Here is a 21,907-nt window from a genome sequence, read left to right on the forward strand (position 1 = left end):
TGACCCCAGGCTCGGTCGCGGTTGTGATCCCTACGACCATGATTGTTTCGCCCCTGGTTGTCCATGAATTCAAAGAGTCTGTCTTTTTCCCCCACTCATCCATAGGCTTTGTCTGCCTTTGCAGCTAATTCCAATTTCATAGAATCATAGAATGGTAGAGTTCGAAGGGACCTTAAGGGCCATCGGTTCCAATTTTCTATGAGTGCAGGTTTTCCAGCTGTATGTTTATCCAGCTTCCCCTTGAAGATATCCATTGATGGAGAGCTCAGTACCTCCCGTGCTAGCCTGTTCCACTCTCTGACTGCCCTCACTTTAAAGGGTTAATCCCTAAAAATCAAGTTATTGCCACTTAGACCCACAATGATCCTGAGATTGGGGCTTTAGAAGCCTAAGAATGGTGCTTTGCAGCCCCTTTCTAATTGAGGTGGAGGTACACATATTTGGCTTTCGATCCATTTATTATCTATGGCAGTGGTCTGTGGCGGCTTTTACTATTTTGAAAAAGCCGGCCGCTCATTAATCAATCTCGTATTCCCTGCTTTACCCGCACACAGGCGCCTGTGATTGGTTGCAGTCACACACGCCCACCACGCTGAGTGACAGCTGTGTCACTGCACCCAATCACAGCAGCCGGTGGGCGTGTCTATACTGTGCAGTAAAATAAATAAATAAATAATTAAAAAAAACGGCGTGCGGTCCCCCCCCTATTTTAATACCAGCCAGATAAAGCCATACGGCTGAAGGCTGGTATTCTCAGGATGGGGAGCCCCACGTTATGGGGAGCTCCCCAGCCTAACAATATCAGTCAGCAGCCGCCCAGAATTGCCGCATACATTAGATGCGACTGTTCTGGGACTGTACCCGGCTCTTCCCGATTTGCCCTGGTGCGTTGGCAAATCGGGGTAATAAGGAGTTAATGGCAGCCCATAGCTGCCACTAAATCCTAGATTAATCATGTCAGGCATCTCCCCGAGATACCTTCCATGATTAATCTGTAAATTACAGTTAAAAAACACACACACCCGAAAAATCCTTTATTAGAAATAAAAAACACTAACAAAGTTCCTCATCACCAATTTATTAACCCCGACAAAGGCCTCCATGTCCGGCGTAATCCACGGACCTCCAGCGTCGCATCCAGCTCTGCTGCATGCAGGTGACAGGAGCAGCAGAATACACCGCCGCTCCTGTCACCTCCACGCAGCTAATGAGGTGAGTATCGCGATCAGCTGAGCTGTCACTGAGGTTAATCGCGGCCACTGCTGGATCCAGCGGTGGCCGTGAGTTACCTGACTGACAGCAGCTGATCGCGCTACTCACCACATTTGTTGCGTGGAGGTGACAGGAGCGGTGGTGTATTCTGCTGCTCCTGTTACCTGCATGCAGCAGAGCTGGATGCGACGCTGGAGGTCCGTGGATTACGCCGGACATGGAGGGCTTTGTCGGGGTTAATAAATTGGTGATGAGGAACTTTGTTAGTGTTTTTTATTTCTAATAAAGGATTTTTCGTGTGTGTGTGTTTTTTAACTGTAATTTACAGATTAATCATGGAAGGTATCTCGGGGAGATGCCTGACATGATTAATCTAGGATTTAGTGGCAGCTATGGGCTGCCATTAACTCCTTATTACCCCGATTTGCCAACACACCAGGGCAAATCGGAAAGAGCCGGGTACAGTCCCAGAACTGTCGCATCTAATGTATGCGGCAATTCTGGGCGGCTGCTGACTTATATTGTTAGGCTGGGGGGCTCCCCATAACGTGGGGCTCCCCATCCTGAGAATACCAGCCTTCAGCCGTATTGCTTTATCTGGCTGGTATTAAAATAGGGGGGACCGCATGCCGGTTTTTTTAATTATTTATTTATTTATTTTACTGCACAGTATAGACGCGCCCACTGGCTGCTGTGATTGGGTGCAGTGACACAGCTGTCACTCAGCGTGGTGGGCGTGTGTGACTGCAACCAATCACAGGCGCCTGTGTGCGGGTAAAGCAGGGAATACGAGATTGATTAATGAGCGGCCGGCTTTTTCAAAATAGTAAAAGCCGCCGGAGCTTTTATAACAGCAGTACAGAGCCGCGCCGGAGATCGGGGAACGGTGAGTATGAGAGAGGGCTGCTCAATTCAGTCACTCAGGGGATTAGCGGTCACCAGTGAGTCCTTCATGGGTGACTGCTAATCAGTACGCGGCACACAGACAGAGCCGCGGCATGACAATGAAGTCGGGTGAAGTTCACCCGAGTTCATTCTCATCGCGCAACTCTGTCTGCTGTCTGCCGACATGTATCAACGACATTGTGCATCACACACACACACGGAACATTTCACACGGACAACACACACACGTCAGTTATTTCACTCACGCACACACGGACATTCCACACGCACATACGGCTAGCATACGGGATACACACGCAGGCCACACATACGATAAAAATGGACCTAAAAAATGGAAAACGGACCCGAAAAACTGCCCGTTTTACACGGACGTGGTTTTCACGGATGTGTGTTTTCGGCCTGAGAGAGGGTCTAAAGCCATATTTAGCTCCAACTCTCCTCACAGTACAGTGACAGCCAAAGCTTTTCCACAGAAATCACCACACTGAGGCAGTATACCAATATACAGGCATCCCTATGTCCATTCAGTTCTTCTGGTGTGTGTGGGTCTACTCACAAATGTCGCTATATAGTGATCTGCTTTTCATAGCTGTTTGCTAGACCTGGTGCAAATTCACCTGGCTGGCAGACAGTCGCTAGCCCCATATCATAAGCTTGTGAGCCACATGTGGCTCCTGAGCCACAGGCTGGGGACCCCTGGTCTACGGCTTCCAGGTACTATGCTAAGCTATTTCTGGCAATTCCATGACAATGAAAGGAGCAGCTACTACACCTATTCACTATGTGGATAAAGACAAGGAGCTAAATATTTGGCACTGTAGTAAAAAGTGGCACATTGTACTTGTTTTTCTCCCTCCCATAGCTAATAAAAGAAACAGGAGTCAAGCATGCACAACTCTGGCTTCATTCAGGAATGGGCTGTAGAAAGCTTTTCTTGGGATTCCAGATTACAATGCCTGATCTTGAGATTGCTGGAGGTCCCAGCTTTAAGACCCTAAGCAATCAGTAAGTTAACTCCATCTCGTGGCTAGGGAGCTTCTTTTCTTAGTAGTTGGGCCCCCGATTCATCAAGCCTGGTATTTAGCAAGCCAGTCCTAATGAAAAAATATGATGGCGTAAGATATGCTAATACCATTGAAGGGAGATCCCCACTTGAAAATTTGATGCGTCTTTCAGGAACTGGAGTAATTTCTGTCCTTATTTACACCGTTTGTGTGCCATAAGTTATAATGAATTAGTGAAACAGGCTCATTCATGCTCGCTCAATGCAGGCTTTTCCAACGTTTGTAGGAGTTGGTGTAGCTGGCCGGGGCTGACGTTCAAACATCAAGATTCACAAAATTCGAAGAGTTGCGCCCAAAAATTGTGACATTTCGAACAATTTTACACCAGAATTCTGGTAAACGCCAATGAATAGTGGTCTTTATGGTATGCCATTTCTCTGATATTCTCCTTTTATTTTGAACCTCTATGCAAAAAGAACTATAAGGAATCTAGACTAAGATAATTTGAGTGTTGGGGGTGAAAATAGGTGTAAGAACCATCCATATTCTGAGATATCCAAATGATTCAACCCTGCTGGTAGAGTCATAAGGACCTGCTTGTTCTGAAGTTGAATGAAGTACGGTACGTAAGAAGACGGGACTTCACTTTACGTGAATATCAGAAAGACCAAAATCATGACAACCACCAATGAGAAAGTCTACATAAAGATCAACAACGACACCTTCGTTTTTCTGGGACTCTCATTAATCACAGTGGCAGTTCGATGGCAGGGGTGGATTGAAAATTAGCTCTGGGGCATGCAGATAAAATTTGGAAATACAAGAACGCCTCAGTCACCATCAAACAAAGACATCACTGCAATTGTGTTCCCAATTTCAACATATGGCTGCGAGAGGTGGACAGTAATGAAAGCAGACAAAACAAAAGTTAATGCTATTGAGCTGTGGTGTTGGAGAAGACTTCTACAAATTCCATGGACAGCTAGGATCACCCGCAAAGATGTTCTTCAGCATATAAACCCAGAATTGTCACTGAAAGGCAAGTTCAGCTGACAGAAACTGACCCTTTTTGGGCATTTGATGAAGACAAATACAGTAGAAAATTAGATGTTACTGGTGGTGGTTAATAGTGGTTAATGGTGAATAATAAAAACTGTGAGACCGAAGGCCCATTGGCTGAATACCAACAAGAATGGCATGGACACGAACAACAACTAATTAAAAGAAGTCATGGAAGACAAGGAAGATCTCACGAGTGTGTCCACAGCCGGATGTGATCTTGGGGGGATCTGGGATCAGAAGGTCACAGCGTATTACTGATTGCAGATCTGCTTTTTGCCCACTCGTTATTTACCCTGCAGTTGTATATATACTTTAATGTCCCCTCTTATTGTACTATTACTGATGCCCTGGTAACAGGAGTTTTCTGTGAGGGAGCCATAAGCACTGGTTATACGGAGGTGCTAATTTTTGACTGTACTCTGGTGTTAGGCAGGGTCATACCTGTATCGTGTTTTGTTAGGCCATCTATAAGCCTTATTGCCTTATTGTTATGACAATTGACCCTTTATCTTTCTGTACCTATTGTCATGTTTTTGTACATTTTTGTCTGTTTACTGCCAGGCTTGTTCTTGATATTTTAATGATCTTTAATAAAATTTGTATACTTTATGGGAAATTGTTTAAGGTCCATTTCTATCCTGCAGTGATCTAACATCTCACATCCAATCCCTCACCACCTCCTGCCGTCTTCAACTCAAAAATATTTCCAGAATCCGCCCTTTCCTCAATTTGCAATCTACTAAAATGCTAGTGCATGCCCTCATAATCTCCCGCCTCGACTACTGTAACATCCTCCTCTGTGGCCTCCCTGCCAACACGCTCGCCCCTCTCCAGTCCATCCTTAACTCTGCTGCCCGACTGATCCACCTCTCTCCTCAATACCACCCCGCTTCTCCCCTCTGCATGTCCCTCCACTGGCTTCCAATCTTCCACCATATCCAATTCAAACTACTAACACTGACCTACAAAGCTGTGCATAATCTTTCCCCTCTGTACATCTCCGAACTACTCTCCCACTACACTCCAACACGTCACCTCCGGTCCTCCCAAGATCTCCTTCTCTCCTCCTCTCTCATTCGCTCCTCACGCAACCGACTCCAAGACTTCTCCCGAGCATCCCCAGTCTCCTGGAACTCGCTGCCTCAACATGTCAGACTATCCCCTACCCTTGCAAACTTCAAACGGAACCTGAAAACCCACCTGTTCAGAAATGCCTACAATCTACAATGAACTCGCTGCCGCCCGACCACCGTGCGGAGCTGCCGCCCGACCACCGTGCGGAGCTGCCGCCTGACCTACACCCCACCTATTGTCTCCTCCCCATAATCCTATAGAATGTAAGGCCGCAAGGGTAGGGCCCTCTTCCCTCTGTACTAGTCTGTCTACTGTAACTTGTGTATGTATTTTGTATGTAACCCCCTTCTCATGTACAGCACCATGGAATTAATGGTGCTCTATAAATAAATAATAATAAATAAATAATAACTGGTAGTTGTAACCTCAGCTGCAGCCACTCCATTCTGCTATAAATATCTGCTCCTCACTGTTCCCTTTGCCGAATATTACTCATACCTATGCTGTCTGTATTGAAGGAGCTTTACCTGGCATAGCTATTGTGTGGTTACAGTTGCAGCTGTGAAGTTTCCTGCTCGATAAACCAAGAAGTCCTTTTGATGTGTCTTTCCCCATCTGTTTGTCTTACCTTCCTCATGCTCACAACGCAGGGTGAGTTCAGGGCCAGTGAGGGACCAGACAAGTGATGGCACATGGGGGAAGGACCCGTTTAGGGACGTTAGGGAGTGCAGGAATTAGCCTCAGGTGAGTGTTAGGAGGTGACCCCACTCCCCTCTCCCTAGCGCCAGGGCCTTCCATTGTATCGCTACCCTGGTGTTCCATCTGCATTGCATCGCTCACCAGAAGTTCTCTCGTAATGGTCATTACACCTGCAGTTACATTGTGACAGAAGCATGGTGAGATATTGCCTATAGAGTATACAAGAGTCAGACACACCTTAATCAATAGAGTCAGAATCATGAAATGATTACGCCCAATATTGAAAGTTATCATTAGGATAAGTAATAACTTGCAGATCAATGATGGTCTTAGTTTTGGGAAATGCTTATCAGAATCTAGCTCTACTTATTCTTTGGTGGACTGCTAGAGATAGCTGGGTATAGCAATTGTTTTTTTCTTGCAAATCAATAGAGGATCAATGGGTCTGGTCACTATTCTATTCCGATAGGACAATTTAAAGTCCTGTTCTTGATAATAGATTTGCAAGTTATCTATCCTTTGTATAGATGATTAATATTGGAAATATTCCATTAAAGTGCTTAACAACAGGAAAGAAGATGATTATAATCAGGGGGAGCTCAAGCAAATGGCTAATTTTGCAAATAGAAATAAGGATTGGCTGCTCATTTCCTCTGCAGTGGCCACTATAAAGGAAAAGTAGTATATAGTAATATTATGTATATTGTGCACAGTAATCACTGTACAGAAAATTTAGCATTACATGCCATAGATTTACTAGCTTTATACACATTGGTATAGTGGTCACTGTACGAGAAGTGTAGCATTGGGTATAGCAACATTACATGCACTGGCCACTATACGGGATCTGTACTTGTTCATCAGACCATGTATCCCATTCTTAGATACTCTATAGCTCATCATGGCTCATACGGTATAAATGTTCATACTGTATGAGAACATATGACTTAATGGTGTATATGGCAGGGTATGATGGAAAGGGGACTATCCTTTTAAAGTGAACCTGTAAGATGCAATATGCACCCAGGACCACGAGCAGTTCTGGGTGTATATTGCTAATCCCTGCCTAACCGTCCCTGTATACACTAGCATAGATAAAGAGATCTTTAGAAAAAATATCTCTAAAGATCTTTTATCATATGCTAATGAGCGTGGGGACTAGTCCTCTGGGCATTAATTCCCTTGGCTAGTCGGCCCAATTAGCATATTAGTATGCCCCTGTGGGTGCTAACATGTTAATGAATGCGCAGCGTCAGAGGATGATCTCACTCACCTCTCCGCTGTCATCGCCGCCCGACGATGGATTTCGGCTCAGTGCGCATGACCCCGAGCTTTCGGTTATGCGCACTACTTCAGTTTGAAGCCAGGACACGTACACCCGGCTTTATAGTGCGGATGACAGAGACTCATGCGCACTGAGCTGAAATCCAGCGTCGTACGCGATGGCGGCGGAGAGGTGAGTGAGATCATCCTCTGACGCTGCGCATTTGTGATGCCCTGGCCGGGCCAGGTAGTCACAGATAGGGCCCCGCACAACACCAGTCCCCTAACAAGGTGACAGCTGCCACACACTAAAACCCTAGTCACCCCCCTCAGTGCTTAATCAACACACCAGGGGGTAGAGCCAGGCAGTTGGCCATGCCCACCGGGGAGTTCAGAGGTCCTGGGGCGGGAAATGTAGTGAGATCAGTTTAGGAGGTGAAGTGAAATGGAAGCAGGCTTGTGTGTCAGGTCTGCAACTAACTGACAGGTGCCAGGGTTGGAGCCCGAGCACCTTTGGCTAGGAGGCATACGAAGGCCTCTGCCTGCAGGAGTCGGGAAGACAGCTCAGTGGAACCGTGGTGGACCGGGACAGGGTAGTGACCCGCCGGTACCGACCCGGGGAACCGACTCGGAAACTGGAGCACAAAGGGGGGTCCTCAGACCCTGAAGCTAGGTCCAGAAGCTACTGGGGGCTAGCTAATTCACTGATTGCAGCCAGGACTATAGGTCCTGTCCCACCCAAAGTCCTGACTGAAGACAACAGCCCAACAAGGGGGATAGAAAGCCACTACCACAGCAGAGAGATCCCACGGGCCAGCGTCTGCAGGCAAAGGGCTCTTCCGACATCCTCAAGCCGGGGAGCGGACTCCTGATGTTGCAGGCGCAGGTAGTCCACCATCACACAAACAGGTGCAGGAGAAAGGCAGAGACCACCAACCGGGTGGGGGACCAGACTGCAGCCGACTGCGGGCACCGACCACCATCACCTTGGTTTACCAGAGACTTGTGTGTGTTACTAATCATGAGTACACCAGTGCCCTCCGGCCGCCCAGCTCCCTGCACTGCCGAACACCCCCAACGGGTCCCGGGGCCACCATCCCTACCCACGGAGGGGTTAACAACTTGCTGCGCAACATCTCCCCCGGGTGCCCCGTAGCTGCAGCGGTGGTGTCCACCTTCACTACAACCCGTGGGAGGTGTCACGAACTCAAACACGGCTCCGGCCATACACCTACGTCCCCCCCAAACCGCCAATCCCTTTTAGATCGGAGTGACGATGGACCCCCGGGTCCGGAGACCCTCGAGTCACCCACTGAAGGTCCGGATCCGAGCAGCTCGTCTGCCGCCGAGCACGGGCCGGCACACATTCATTTGCATGTTAGCACTCCCACAGAGGTGTACTCACATGCTAATGGGGCCGACTAGCAAGGGAAGCAACGCCCTTGGGACTAGTCCCCGATTTCATTAGCCTACGATAAAAGATCATTAGAAATACTTTTTTAGTGTACACAGGGACGGTTAGGCAGGGATTATCATTATGCACCCAGAACTGCTCATGGTTCTGGGTGCATAATGCATCTGACAGGTTCCCTTTAAAACCTCAACATTATAGGTTACATGTGAAAGTCTGAAAGGGTCTAAAAGTATATAAAAAAAGGAAAATAAGCATCACTCAACAACATAAATGTAATAGTTCCTTGGGATACATAGCAAGAGCCAATGCTTCCCTCCAAAACAAGCATGAAAGAGCAGTGCAATATTACTTTTAGCATTATTTTGCTCTTTTTGCTGTGCTCATATCTGCGAAAGCCTTTACCCAGTAGTCAAGATAAGTCCTGAACTGAGAAGTATTGATCCAGTAAAAGCAGTTCAGAGTTTGACTGTGACACCGTAACCCTCAAGACATAATGTCATAGGCTCTTATCCCCTGCCTCTTAACATTACCTGCCTATCTCCTCCGAGCTGTCACCTCTGGTAATACAGTTCCAAAAGCTTTCTAATCGTTACTCGCTCAGGCTGCATTTTTTCTGTGCCTTGTATATGAGTTGAGGAATTGCTTTGAGCTCTAAGAAGAACACGGTTTCTTGTGTTGCAGTTTTCCTTTATGACCGGGCTTAACATGTTACAATACAGCAAAAATAGAGAATCCTTACAGGACGGACAATATGAAGCGACCACAGAAGAGCCATCTTAACAGAAATTGCTGCTATTTGGGGCCGGGCGGTTGGACTTATCTCGGAAAACCTCAACCCCTTTCATAATGAGTGAAAGAAAAGGACTTTGTAAACATTGTGCTAATCCCAAAGTGCCGCAATAAAGATGCACGTTGGGCAGGTGGGCTACACCGATCAAGGTGACAATATCTTTGCCCAGCACTAAGTGACTTCAAAGACCGATAGGGTGGACATTAAATTTATTCTGTGCTTAAAACCCATCATTTTATTAAAAATTACATATACCTTGAATATATCTGACGGATCCATCACAATCCTATTTACTAAAGGCCCTGTCACACACAGAGATAAATCTGCGGCAGATCTGTGGTTGCAGTGAAATTGTGGACAATCAGTGCCAGGTTTGTGGCCGTGTACAAATGGAACAATATGTCCATGATTTCACTGCAACCACAGATCTGCCAAAGATTTATCTCTGTGTGTGACAGGGCCTTAAGCCCAATCTCATGCACCATGCTTTGGAAAATATTAGTTTAATTCAGCTTATATTAGTCAAAAGAGCAAAGATTAGCTACAAAGAGTGTCTTTCTCTCTGGAGGACCTGATAGCTCATTCATTCAAATGGACATTGTGCAATACTTTCTTTCTCCACCGGAGATGCTGTGGAACAAATGGACACTTAATACATCTCTATGGCTGTCAGAAGTCGGACAAACAGCAATCGTTTTATTAGCAGGAGATGCTTTTAACAATTTAGATCTATATGAAACTGTCCAAATTGGGCTCACTTTAAAACAAGGAATGGCTAATACATAAAATGGACAAAACACATTATCCCAATACTTTACCTCTTTATGTTCTCTTCCCCTTTGACCATATTTTAAATGGACCTGAAAAGTATATAACGAAATCCTCTCTGTGTCTCAAGAATTCATTCAAGTCCCTTTCTACTCCCATTGACGTCAAAAGGACTCCTCCCTCTGCCATATCACTGTAGCTTAAGAGTATGGACAAAATTATTTTTACCTATGTTAGTGGTGAAATATAATTAATAAAACAGCATGTTCCAGTCTTCAATCATCATTCCCACATTCATTTTCTGGGTCCATGAGAAGTAATTTTCCACTGTATGCAAGTTTCTGATTTTCCTCTTGTAAGGTTTCCCCTCCAGTAATATAGGCAGAGTGTATTCAGGTTGCTGCTGTCTTCATTAGCTCATCAATGAGCACAGCTTGTATCCTCTACCTGTTTCCTCTCAATGTGCTTTCTTCCTTAACAACAGCCTGTTTTCTCTGCCTTCCCTGAGACTGTAGATACTTTCTTCATTATATAGACTGGTGATCTGTGTATATTCAATCATTCATTTCAAGGTGTAGTGTTCCTTTAAAGTGCTTAAAGTGGATCTCCACAACTTGGACAACCCCTACTCATTCCACTTGTTCTCCCCTGGAAAAATAAATAAGCCTATACTCAGCTCCGGTGCGAAGCCTATACTCACCTCCGGTGCGGCCGTGGTTCCAGTGATATCTGAAGTCGCTTTCCCGGGGCCCACGTGATATTGTTATGACACGCGCGCTTCGTGACCAATCAGCGTCTTCAGACATTTGAGCAGGATGTGAGCACTACTCTGACTTCCTGCTCAAGTGTCCAAAGGCGGGGAGACAGATGTCAGGCGCTGATTGGTTGCAAGGCCCGTGTGTCATATTAATGTCACATGGACCGCGGGAACGTGACTTAAGACATCACTGGAACCATGGCCGCACCGGAGTTGAGTATAGGCTTATTTATCTTTATAAGGGGGAAAACAAAAGGAATGAGTATGGGTAGTACAAGTAGTGGAGATCCCCTTTAAGCACTTTAAAGGAATATTATACCTTGAAGTGAATGATTGAATATACAGAGATCACCAGTCTATATAGGAAGAAAGTATCTACAGTCTCAGGGAAGGCAGAGAAAACAGGCTGTTGTTAAGGAAGAACGCACATGGAGTGGAAACAGGTAGAGGAACACAATACCTTGAAATGAATGACTGACTATACACAGATCGCCAGTATATATAGGGAAGGAAGTATCTATAGTCTCAGGGAATGTAGAGAAAGCTGGCTGTTAAGAAAGAAAGCACATGGAGAAAAAACAGGTAGGGGATATGTGCCGCCCCCGTGCCAGCAGCCGAGCTGCTCGGATCCGGATCCGCGGTGGCTCGAGGGATCGCCGGAGTCGGGGGTCGTGCGGCCACTCAAATGAAGGGGGTATATACAGGGGATTGTGTTAGAGTTCGTGACGCCACCCGTGGTGTATGGTAATGTGGAGTACCATCGCTGCAGTTGGGAGTACCCGGGGGTGATGGAATGGGGCAACCAGGTGTTAGAACCCTCCACGGGTAGGGGGGATGCCCCGGGACTCGGTGATGGTGACTGGGGAGTGCCGTGGGTAGCGAAGGGGTCACTTGCGTACTCACTGAGTCCATTAACCTGACACCGACAACTGGATAAACCAAAGTTCTAGATACCGCTGCCGTTGAGGGGAGCTAGTTCGGGTCCCATCCCCAATGGTGCTGCCTGGTGATCCGTGACCTGCCTCCTGGCACTAAGTTTACTTCTCTGTTGGTCCTGGTAGTAGGGAACTTGCCGGGTGTCGCTCCCCACTATGGCTAAGTGTGGGAGCTTGCTCTCAGGGTTCATGACTCGCTCACCCCAGGGCTATGGGACACCCGGTGCCGGGCCGGACTAGTCCGGGGGTAGTCAGTGGTGGCGGGCCTGGCTCCGTGGCCCTGGTGGGTGTCAGTTAAATATGGCTGGTGACTTGGGGTTTGAATAAAGTTTGTGTTCGTGCCGCCACCTGTGGTATGCGGCTATTAAGCCGCCGCTGCTGTGTGAGGCCTCCGGGGTGATGAAGTGGCAGCAATGGTGGTACTGCTCCCCACAGGTGGAGCGGTGCCCCGGGGCACAGTTGGTGCTCATGAGAGTCTATGGTGTAGTGGAAGTCTAGGCAGACGGAATAACAGAGGCAACACCAAGGGTGCAGTTTCAAGTTGTTTACTCACACATCCTGGTATGCGCACACTGGTGCCCTCAGACGACTGGAACCCACTGTCAGGGACCTCCGCCGTTTCTGGGTGATTCCTGGAGTGAAAACCGGTACCCTTCTCTCTAAGGTGTCTCTGTCTTCAGCTGTCTTCCTAAGCCTAGCTCTTTTAGGATGAACCTGCTCGGCCTCCACTACAGCCTCCAGGCTGGGGGGTCACCTGTCGGATGATTCTCCCCTTTCTAGAGGTTCTGCTGTGGGCTGTGGCCCGGGGAGTTTACAACTTTCCCTGGGCCTCGGTTTTTACTGTTTGGAGATGATTTTGCACTCCTCCGGTTTCTAGGGACCGTCCCCTGTTGCAGCTTGATCCCTCCACCGTTGTTCCTGTGGAACAGGCCACCACAGCTCTACAGCTATTCGTGGCCCTGGAATCCCATCTTCTCTCTGCTTGGTGTCACCTGGACCCTCTGAGTCCCAGGATCTTCACCAGGAAGCGTCACTTTCTTCTTTCTTAGCTCCTGACTGACTAGAGCTGTCTTTCCTTCTCTCCTTCTCGTTTGCCTCCTGCAGACCTCCTCCTCCTTCCCCACTCTCTCTCAGACTACTCAGACTTGACCTTCCTTTCTCTGTCTGCTCTCTCGTGGCTCCGCCCACCTCCCCAGTTGCTAAGCTGTACCCTATAGGAGCAGGGATGGGTCTTACGGCCCCTCCCAGCATGCAGCATGGGAGGGTTGCTGCCACTATCCCTGGTCCCAGTGTGTACCTAACAATGGGTGTTGTGTAGATTTGCCAGGGGACCGGCGTTCACTCCTTTCCTCACCCAGAATGGGGTATCACACCGCTGGACGGGATGCAATGTCCTGTGGCGACGGAAGCCTCAGGGGCGCCACATTCACGCTTGGGATTTTCTGGACCGTTTGAGTGGAAAGTCCTATCCCCCTCGTTGCGCTAGTACCCCAATTTTGGAGCGGGTGGAGAGCGGATCTTGAAGGCTCCGTTCTCGTCGGGTAAATTGTCAGATTGCCTGAAGCTACTCCCTGACCTAGGGTCCACGTACCCGTCATGCCTTGGTCCCAGCCCAATGATGGTGCAAGCCCGCTGGCTGTCCTCCTAGACAGTTCCGTGCCCCTTGCCACGATCCCCTGTGAACGGGGGTCCATTTCCTCTAGGCCCAGACCACCGTCTGCTACCTAGATAGCTTCCTAGGAGCCCGGCTCCTGAGCTCCTCTCTCCTTCGCTTCCAACACAACACTCTTCTGACACTCCTGACCTCCCCTAACCAATCCCCCAAGTGGGCGACCCTATTGCACTCAGGCCATCCACTGGTGTGTCTGGTGGGTGTGGTGCAGAGTGTTCCTAGGATTTAATTAACTGATGTAGGCAACACCATGTAGTTGGGGACCCATAACCAAGAAGGAGGTGGATATTGTACGGGAGGGCAGATTGTGCAATACCCTGTGACGACCTGATAGTCCAGGGGCTTCACAGATATAAGCTGTGCTGATTGATGAGCTAATGAAGACAGCAGCACCCTGAATACACACTGCCTATATTACTGAAGGGGACACCCTACTTGGATCACATGGCAAATTACCTATCAAGGGGCTTACTTTCTGGGGCGAACAAGGTGAATGAGAAGGGGTTGTCCAAGTAGTGGAGATCCCCTTTAAATGAATACATGCATTAGAGAATATACTTTGAGTGTTGTTCACTCTGGATCTTCTGCCATAATTTCTTCCCAGCCCGGTCTCCACACTTGCTAATAATGAAATATGCAATATATTATGTAAAGGACAAGTTAACACTTAGGATTCCAGGTCATTTTGGATATCGTCAGGAGACTGCTATTTTTACAATGCAGTAATGGCTACAGATATTCCATTTTGTCCCCAAAGTACCAGAATCACTACAAATTTGTTGAAGATATTTAGGCTTTTTTCTTGAGATGGATAAATAAAGGTTATTAATATGCAACAACCACTGGGGAATATCTTAAAACTCTCCCTTGTGTGTCTATAGGCTAACTCTAGTCTATGCATTAAAGGAGGCTGGCGTGTTATACCCCTTGGCTCTCAGCGGGATCCCGCATCATCAGCATCACTATGCACACATAAACAGTGCCATGGGATTTAACTACAATTGATGAAGATTAATGAAAGTCATTTACGTCCTTTAGCAGATGGCATCTTTCCAAAGCTAAAAATGTGTTGCATTCAAATGCTTGTTGTATCCCCCCCCCCCCAGTGTAACTGCATTTGTTGTTAGAAGATAATTAAAAATGGTAAGCCGAAATTATGGCAAAATATTGCTTATCGCAAAGGTGGTAGAGATAAAATGTCTGCACCGTCTATAAGGCCCTTGAGTATATTTGAGTTGGAATATTGTATTAAAGTTCTCCATATATTAAAGAATATATGAAACATTCACAATAGGGGAAATGTGACAGTACTATAATGACCACTCAAGATATCAATAAGCCATAATCCAAGAAACAAAATCATGTGATTCTTAAAGATTTCACACTTTTTATGCATTTTTTTTTTCGCTATGGAAAAATCTATGAAAAAATTCAGACCTAGAGCACGTCATGTTTGGGGAAAAAAAAACAGCAAAACAACAAAAGCGTAAAAAAAAAAATAATGAATAGAATAAGTGCAGTTTATGTCAAAAACGCTGCAAAAAAAAAGTTGCCTTCCATACATAAAAATTAGCTATGGTTGGAGAACGGGGTTACCCTCCCCCCACCAATGGACAGTTTTGATTTTTACACTTTGATTTCTTCCTTCTTCTCTTTCATTTTTCCTACTCCTTGTTGTTTTTTCTCCTTCCGATTTTCATTTTTGCTCTTTAATTTTTTCCCTCATTTTTGATTTTTTCTCCTCCTTGATGGTTTTTCTCCTTCTTCCAATTTGACTTTTTGCACTTTAATTTTTTCCTCTTCCTCCTTTTTGATTTTCCTCCTTCATGATGTTTTTTCTCCTTCTTCCAATTTTCATGTTTGCACTTTAATTTTTTCCTTCTTTTTTATTTTATCTCCTCTTTGATGTTTTTCTCCTATTTCCATGTTTCATTTTTGCACTTTAATTTTTATCTCATTTTTGATTTTTCCTACTCCTTAGTGTTTTTCTCCTTCTTCCAATTTTCATTTTTTCACTTTAATTGTTTCCTCCTCTTTCATTTTTCCTCCTCTTTGATGTTTTTTCTCCCTTCAATTTTCATTTTTTGCACTTTGATTTTTTCCTCCTTTTTGATTTTTCTCCTCCTTGATGTTTTTTCTCTTTCTTAGAAGAGTCATTTTTATTTTTGCCTCTACCGAACCATATGAATGTTTGGGTGTTTTTTGGATGAGTTGTAGCTTTGAATGACATCATTCATTTTAACTTATAATATACTAAAGAAAAGGGAAAAAATATAAGTGGGGTGAAATAGGAAAAAAAACATAAATCCTCCATGGACAGGCAATCCCAACTATGTTCATTTTTTAATTACTTTATTAAAGTTTTTTTATACTGTATATTTAAGCTTGTATGTCTTTGTTTTATATTTTTGACTTTTTTGATTTTTTTTTAAAAACTGTGTATTATTACATTTTACTTAATTTGTTAGTTCTTCTCAGGTTTCTTTAACCTGTGATCATTTTATTGCTTCTCATATATACTGTATATACACATTACTTCTACATTACAATATGTAATAAAAATCACAATCTCCTTCCTTTGAAGCCCAAGAGGACTTAATAGGAGTATTAAGAAAATGGTGACAGGGCACTCTACTATGTTTTTGGCTATAATAGAAACCTATCGCCATTGATGTAGGGTAAGCTGATGGGTTGGATAAATTTCTTACCAGCGCTGCACCACTTAAATGCATTTGGAGACATATAAGTTAAAGATTATGTCAAATTGCTTCTGTTAAAGGCAGGTGCTGGCTGTATGACACAGCCAGCACCTGCACTGTATGAAGCAGGATTTTAGCACAATGCACCATTCATGATGAATTCTGCCCTTGAAAATTGAAGCTGGGCTGTAATTTATTGTTATCATCAATAAAGACAGTTGTTTTTTTAACAGTTTAATTAATTTGCCCCAATATCTTTTCCTTAGATGAGTTGCCTAACCAACTCCCTTCCGCTCCTGCACTTGTGCACCCACTAATTCTGCACCAGTCACTGTCAACACTACGAATGTAACCACTGTAGCAAGTGATTGGCTGCAGAGCCACATGTCTCATTAAGGGCTCGTGCGCATGTTGCGTACTCACATGCATTTACGCTGCGTATTGCACTGCAGCAGAAATGCATGCATCCTGCATCCCCTGCACAATCTATGTAGATTGTGCATACTCCGTGCACACAATGCTTTTATGAACACAGCGATTTGGGTGCTAAAATTTTGACCCAAATCCGTGCGTTCATAAAATGAGCATGTCAATTATTTCTGCGTTTTGGGTGAAGCTCCCACTCTGTCTACGGTGGGGGATGCAGCCAGAGCGCATGAATATTCTGCAGTTACGTGCGCATGAGCCCTTAGGCATGAGACTAGAGAGGAGCAGACCCATGGAAGTTCAGGTTCGGTAAGTTCACCCGGACTTTAGATAAAGTTCAGATCGGGGCCCGGACTTGACCTTAACCCCAAAGGAGGTTAATTATTGGCCAGTTCAGTTCTCTGCCCACATATAGACACTTAGACAGCTATAAACAGAATACTTTTGGGGGAGGGTGGGCAGGGTGGTTTTGGACACACAGCATCCGATAATGTTTTTTTACCCCCAGTGAGAGCCATTCAGAGACTGCAAGTGGCTCGCACTGGGCCAAGCACTGAGCATACCCGAGTAGTCTGCATACATAAAGCCCCCAAACTCCAAAAACTCCAAACACTGATTTTCTTTTTTTTCAAAGTCCATGTTTCGGTACTTTACAGTTCAGGTTCACTCATCTCTACAGGATAACCCAAAATGTGTTGTGACAGGAGCAGCTCTTTTTGCACCATTCTGAACTATTTGTAAAAAATGATATACAGGTTAAAAGATTCCTTAAAGAGTAACTACACTTTTTTATGTACTTTTTTTTCATTTTTTTGTCATTTAGATACATTTTATACTAAAAAAAAACCTAAAGAAAACATATAATAGAGGAACATTAAAAAACTATTATTTTGGAAAATGACCTAGCTGTAACTCTAGATAAAGTTAAGCATGATGCTACCACAAGTACCCAAATAGTATGCATAGCACATCAACAACAGAAAAAAGGTTATCAATAAAATTATTCCAAAGCACGTCATAATAACCTATCAAAAAAGAAAGGTACGGTACTAAAACAAATGCACACATAAGAAAAAAAAAAAGGAAAAAATTAAATGGAAATAATTAGTGATGAGCGAGCACTGCCATGCTCGGGTGCTCGGTACTCGTAACTAGTGATGAGCGGGCACTACCATGCTTGGGTGCTCAGTACTCTTAACAAGTGATGAGCGGGCACTACCATGCTTGGGTGCTCAGTACTCGTAACTAGTGATGAGCGGGCACTACCATGCTTGGGTGCTCAGTACTCTTAACTAGTGATGAGTGGGCACTACCATACTCAGGTGCTCAGTACTCGTAACTAGTGATGAGCGGGCACTACCATGCTCGGGTGCTCAGTACTCTTAACTAGTGATGAGTGGGCACTACCATGCTTGGGTGCTCAGTACTCTTAACAAGTGATGAGCGGGCACTACCATGCTTGGGTGCTCAGTACTCGTAACTAGTGATGAGCGGGCACTACCATGCTCAGGTGCTCAGCACTCGTAACTAGTGATGAGCGGGCACTACCATGCTCAGGTGCTCAGTACTCGTAACTAGTGATGGGTGAGCACTACCATGCTCGGGTGCTTGGTACTCATAACTAGTGATGAGCAGGCACTACCATGCTCGGGTGCTCAGTACTCGTAACTAGTGATGAGCGGGCACTGCCATGCACAGGTGCTCAGTACTCGTAACTAGTGATGAGCGAGCACTACCATGCTCAGGTGCTCAGTACTCATAACTAGTGATGAGCGAGCACTACCATGCACGGGTGCTCAGTACTCATAACTAGTGATGAGCAAGCACCACCATGCTCAGGTTATTGGGACTCATAATGGGCGGTTGGATGCTCGGATGGGTGCGACATAAGTACCAAGTGTAACAGAAGTCAATGGGAAACTTGAGCATTTTTTCTGGAAATCTTCCTGAAAAATGCTTGAGTTTCCCATTGACTTCCAATATACTTACGCCCGTCTGAGCATTAACTACTTGTTATGAGTACCGAGCACCCGAGCATGGTAATACTCGCTCATCACTAGTTACAAGTACAGGGCACCCGAGCATGGTAGTGCTCATCATCACTAGGATTAACATAAACAATACAATAAAGAAAAAAGTAAAGAAAAAAAGTGGTCATGATATGCAGTAGGGGACAATCAGAGCCCTGCACCCCTCTCACTCACTGCTATATACAGAGACTGTGCACATTATGAATATTCTGCCCCGCACTCATACTTGCAAGATCCATACTGCAACAAATATGGAGTACGGATCTTTGCTCTTGGTACACCACACTTTAGTAGCTATTTTCTCCATAAAGGCAAAACAATCTAATAAACCCTATAACAAAATATATTCAAATTCCATTTCTAATTTAAAAAATGAAAAAAAAAAAAAGTTACTCTTTAAATAATTTAATCTTTTGATTGATATTTAATGTCTGTTACACTACTCTTACCCAGTACCTCACCCTACCGCATCTGAGCCGCGTCTTACATAAAAATCCAGCCGTTTCTGGTGTTATTTTCGATATATTTTCAGATTCTTTAATATTTCTCGACTAACTTCCATTAAGTAGTTCTTATGGGATAGTATTCCAAAGTTAAAGTGATTAAATAACTTTTATGGTTGATCAAATATAAGCCCTTATTATACGCAGTAGGCAAAACCATACATTTTAATTACTTTGTTATCAACCATCTAGTTATTTACATTTCATTTTTCAGTCAGAAATATGAATTTTGTGTGACTTTTATTGAAAATACCCAAGATGCGCAGTTTAAATTGTATTTCTTTAAAGCCCCCATTTTTTTTTGTAAAGAAGCATTGCACCTGAAAATTAAGTGTGGTCAAAGAGCCTAGTTATCTCTAATTTCACAGAACCGAAAAAAAATATATGAAATGACTTTTTTTTTCCTGTTTTGTGGTGCTATAAAACAGCTTCTCAGCCGCTGTAAAATGTTCACCTTTTATTTCATTTTTAGAGAGATTACGGAAGAGATGGCGATAAGGAGCAGATGGCCAAACATATTATTAAGGCCACGTGCACACGTAGAGTATTTGGTCAGTATTTTACCTCAGTATTTGTAAGGCCACGTGCACACATTGAGTATGTGGTCAGTATTTTACCTCAGTATTTGGAAGGCCACGTGCACACATTAAGTATTTGGTCAATGTTTTACCTCAGTATTTGTAAGGACACATGCACACGTTGAGTATGCGGTCAGTATTTCACCTCAGTATTTGTAAGGCCATGTGCACACGTAGAGTATTTCGTTAGTATTTTACCTCAGTATTTGTAAGGCCACGTGCACCCGTAGAGTATTTGGTCAGTATTTTATCTCAGTATTTGTAAGGCCATGTGCACACGTAGAGTATTTCGTTAGTATTTTACCTCAGTATTTGTAAGGCCACGTGCACCCGTAGAGTATTTGGTCAGTATTTTATCTCAGTATTTGTAATGCCATGTGCACACGTTGAGTATTTGGTGAGGTTTTTACCTCAGTATTTGTAGCCAAAACCAGGTGTGGGTGATAAATACAGAAGTGGTGCCCGTGTTTCTATTACACTTTCCCTCTGATTGTTCCACTCCTGGTTTGGGCTTCCAGCTACTGAGGTAAAATACTGACCAAATACCGTATTTCTCCAAAAATAAGACAAGGTCTTACTTTTTTTGATCTGAAAGATGGGCTAGGGCTTATTTTCTGGGGTTGTTTCTCTCCAAACAATGTGTGTAGCTATATCTATCTGTCTATCTATCTCTATCTATCTACTGTATCTATCTATCCCCACACAGCACATAGATACAAACCTATCTCCTCTTCAGCTTTAGACTCTTGCAGTTACTAGACCTTTGGTCACATGACGTGATATCACAAAGGTCCTGAAGCAGTCAATTCATCAGGATATAAACGCTAGGAGAATGAGAGCCCTGTGCAACTGTCCAGTTTACTATTCCTAATGCTAGTCTGTCTCCTGTTCAGTTCTTTTAGGGCGGCTTTGCACGTTGCAACATCGCACGTGCGATGTTGGTGGGGTCAAATCGAAAGTGACGCACATCCGGCATCACTTTCGACATCGTAGTGTGTAAATCCTAGATGATACGATTAATGAGCGCAAAAGCATCGTTATCGTATCATCGGTGTAGGCTCCGATTTTTTCATAATTACGCTGCCGCGACAGGTACGATGTTGTTCCTCGTTCCTGTGGCAGCACACATCACTGTGTGTGAAGCCACAGGGGTGAGGAACATCACCTTACCTGCCGCCGGCGGCTATACGGAAGGAAGAAGGTGGGCGGGATGTTTACATCCTGCTCATCTCCGCCCCTCCGCTTTGATTGACCGCCTGCCGTGTGATGTCGCTGTGACGTTGTACGACCCGCCTTCTTAGGAAGGAGGCGGGACGCCGGCCACAGCGATGTCGCAGGACGGGTGAGTGCATGTGAAGCCGGCGTAGCGATAATGTTCTCTACGGCAGCAATTACAGGATATCGCAGCTGCGACGGGGGCGGGGACTATCGCGTGCGACATCGCAGCATCGGCTTGCGATGTCGCAACGTGCAAAGTCCACCTTAGACTCCTCCAATTAAGGGACCTTTGGTCACATGACTGTAAAGTCATCTAAGGTCTTTAAACAATCTTAACCTTGGAATACAAATGTTGGAATCCCTAAGAAAATGGGGGCCCTGAGAAAGTATGCAGCTTGACTTCCCCTAATGTCAGTACTGACGGTAGCTAGGGCTTATTTTTGGAGTGGGGTTTATATTTCAAGCATACTCCAAAAATTTGAAAAATCATGCTAGAGCTTATTTTTGGGGTAGGTCTTATTTTTGGGGAAACAGGGTACAAAGTGTATGAATGTTGTCTACTTGTTAAAAGGGTTCTTAACAAATAATCTGCTCATAAAATTACTTCCTATTGGGACCCGGGTCAGATGCAATCTTCGGGGAAACCTTACTGTAAGTGTTCAGTTGCTCGGTAGCATCACCACAGGAGAAAATAGCCATTACACAGTGCCCATTCAAATCAATAGGTTGTCTGCATAATGCAGGAAAGGTCAGGTCCTCCAACGAGAGACTATCTACGCAACCGTTCTCCACTTTGTCGAAGAGATGAGCGTCCTCCTTTTATTAAATCAGAATGTAGGGTTTTTGGAAATAAGTTATGGTGGGATGTCAGATAATTATGATCCAATTAGGTACTTG

At 44.9% G+C, this 21,907-nt stretch overlaps 1 protein-coding gene across 1 annotated transcript in view; it reads right to left on the reverse strand.

The window, feature by feature from the left end:
- ZFPM2 (zinc finger protein, FOG family member 2) overlaps positions 1 to 21,907 on the reverse strand; it is a 644,283-nt gene that overhangs the window by 148,013 nt on the left and 474,363 nt on the right. The window lies entirely within an intron of this gene.

Source organism: Anomaloglossus baeobatrachus, chromosome 6, assembly GCF_048569485.1.
Source record: "Anomaloglossus baeobatrachus isolate aAnoBae1 chromosome 6, aAnoBae1.hap1, whole genome shotgun sequence".
In the NCBI taxonomy this organism is placed as follows: domain Eukaryota; kingdom Metazoa; phylum Chordata; class Amphibia; order Anura; family Aromobatidae; genus Anomaloglossus; species Anomaloglossus baeobatrachus.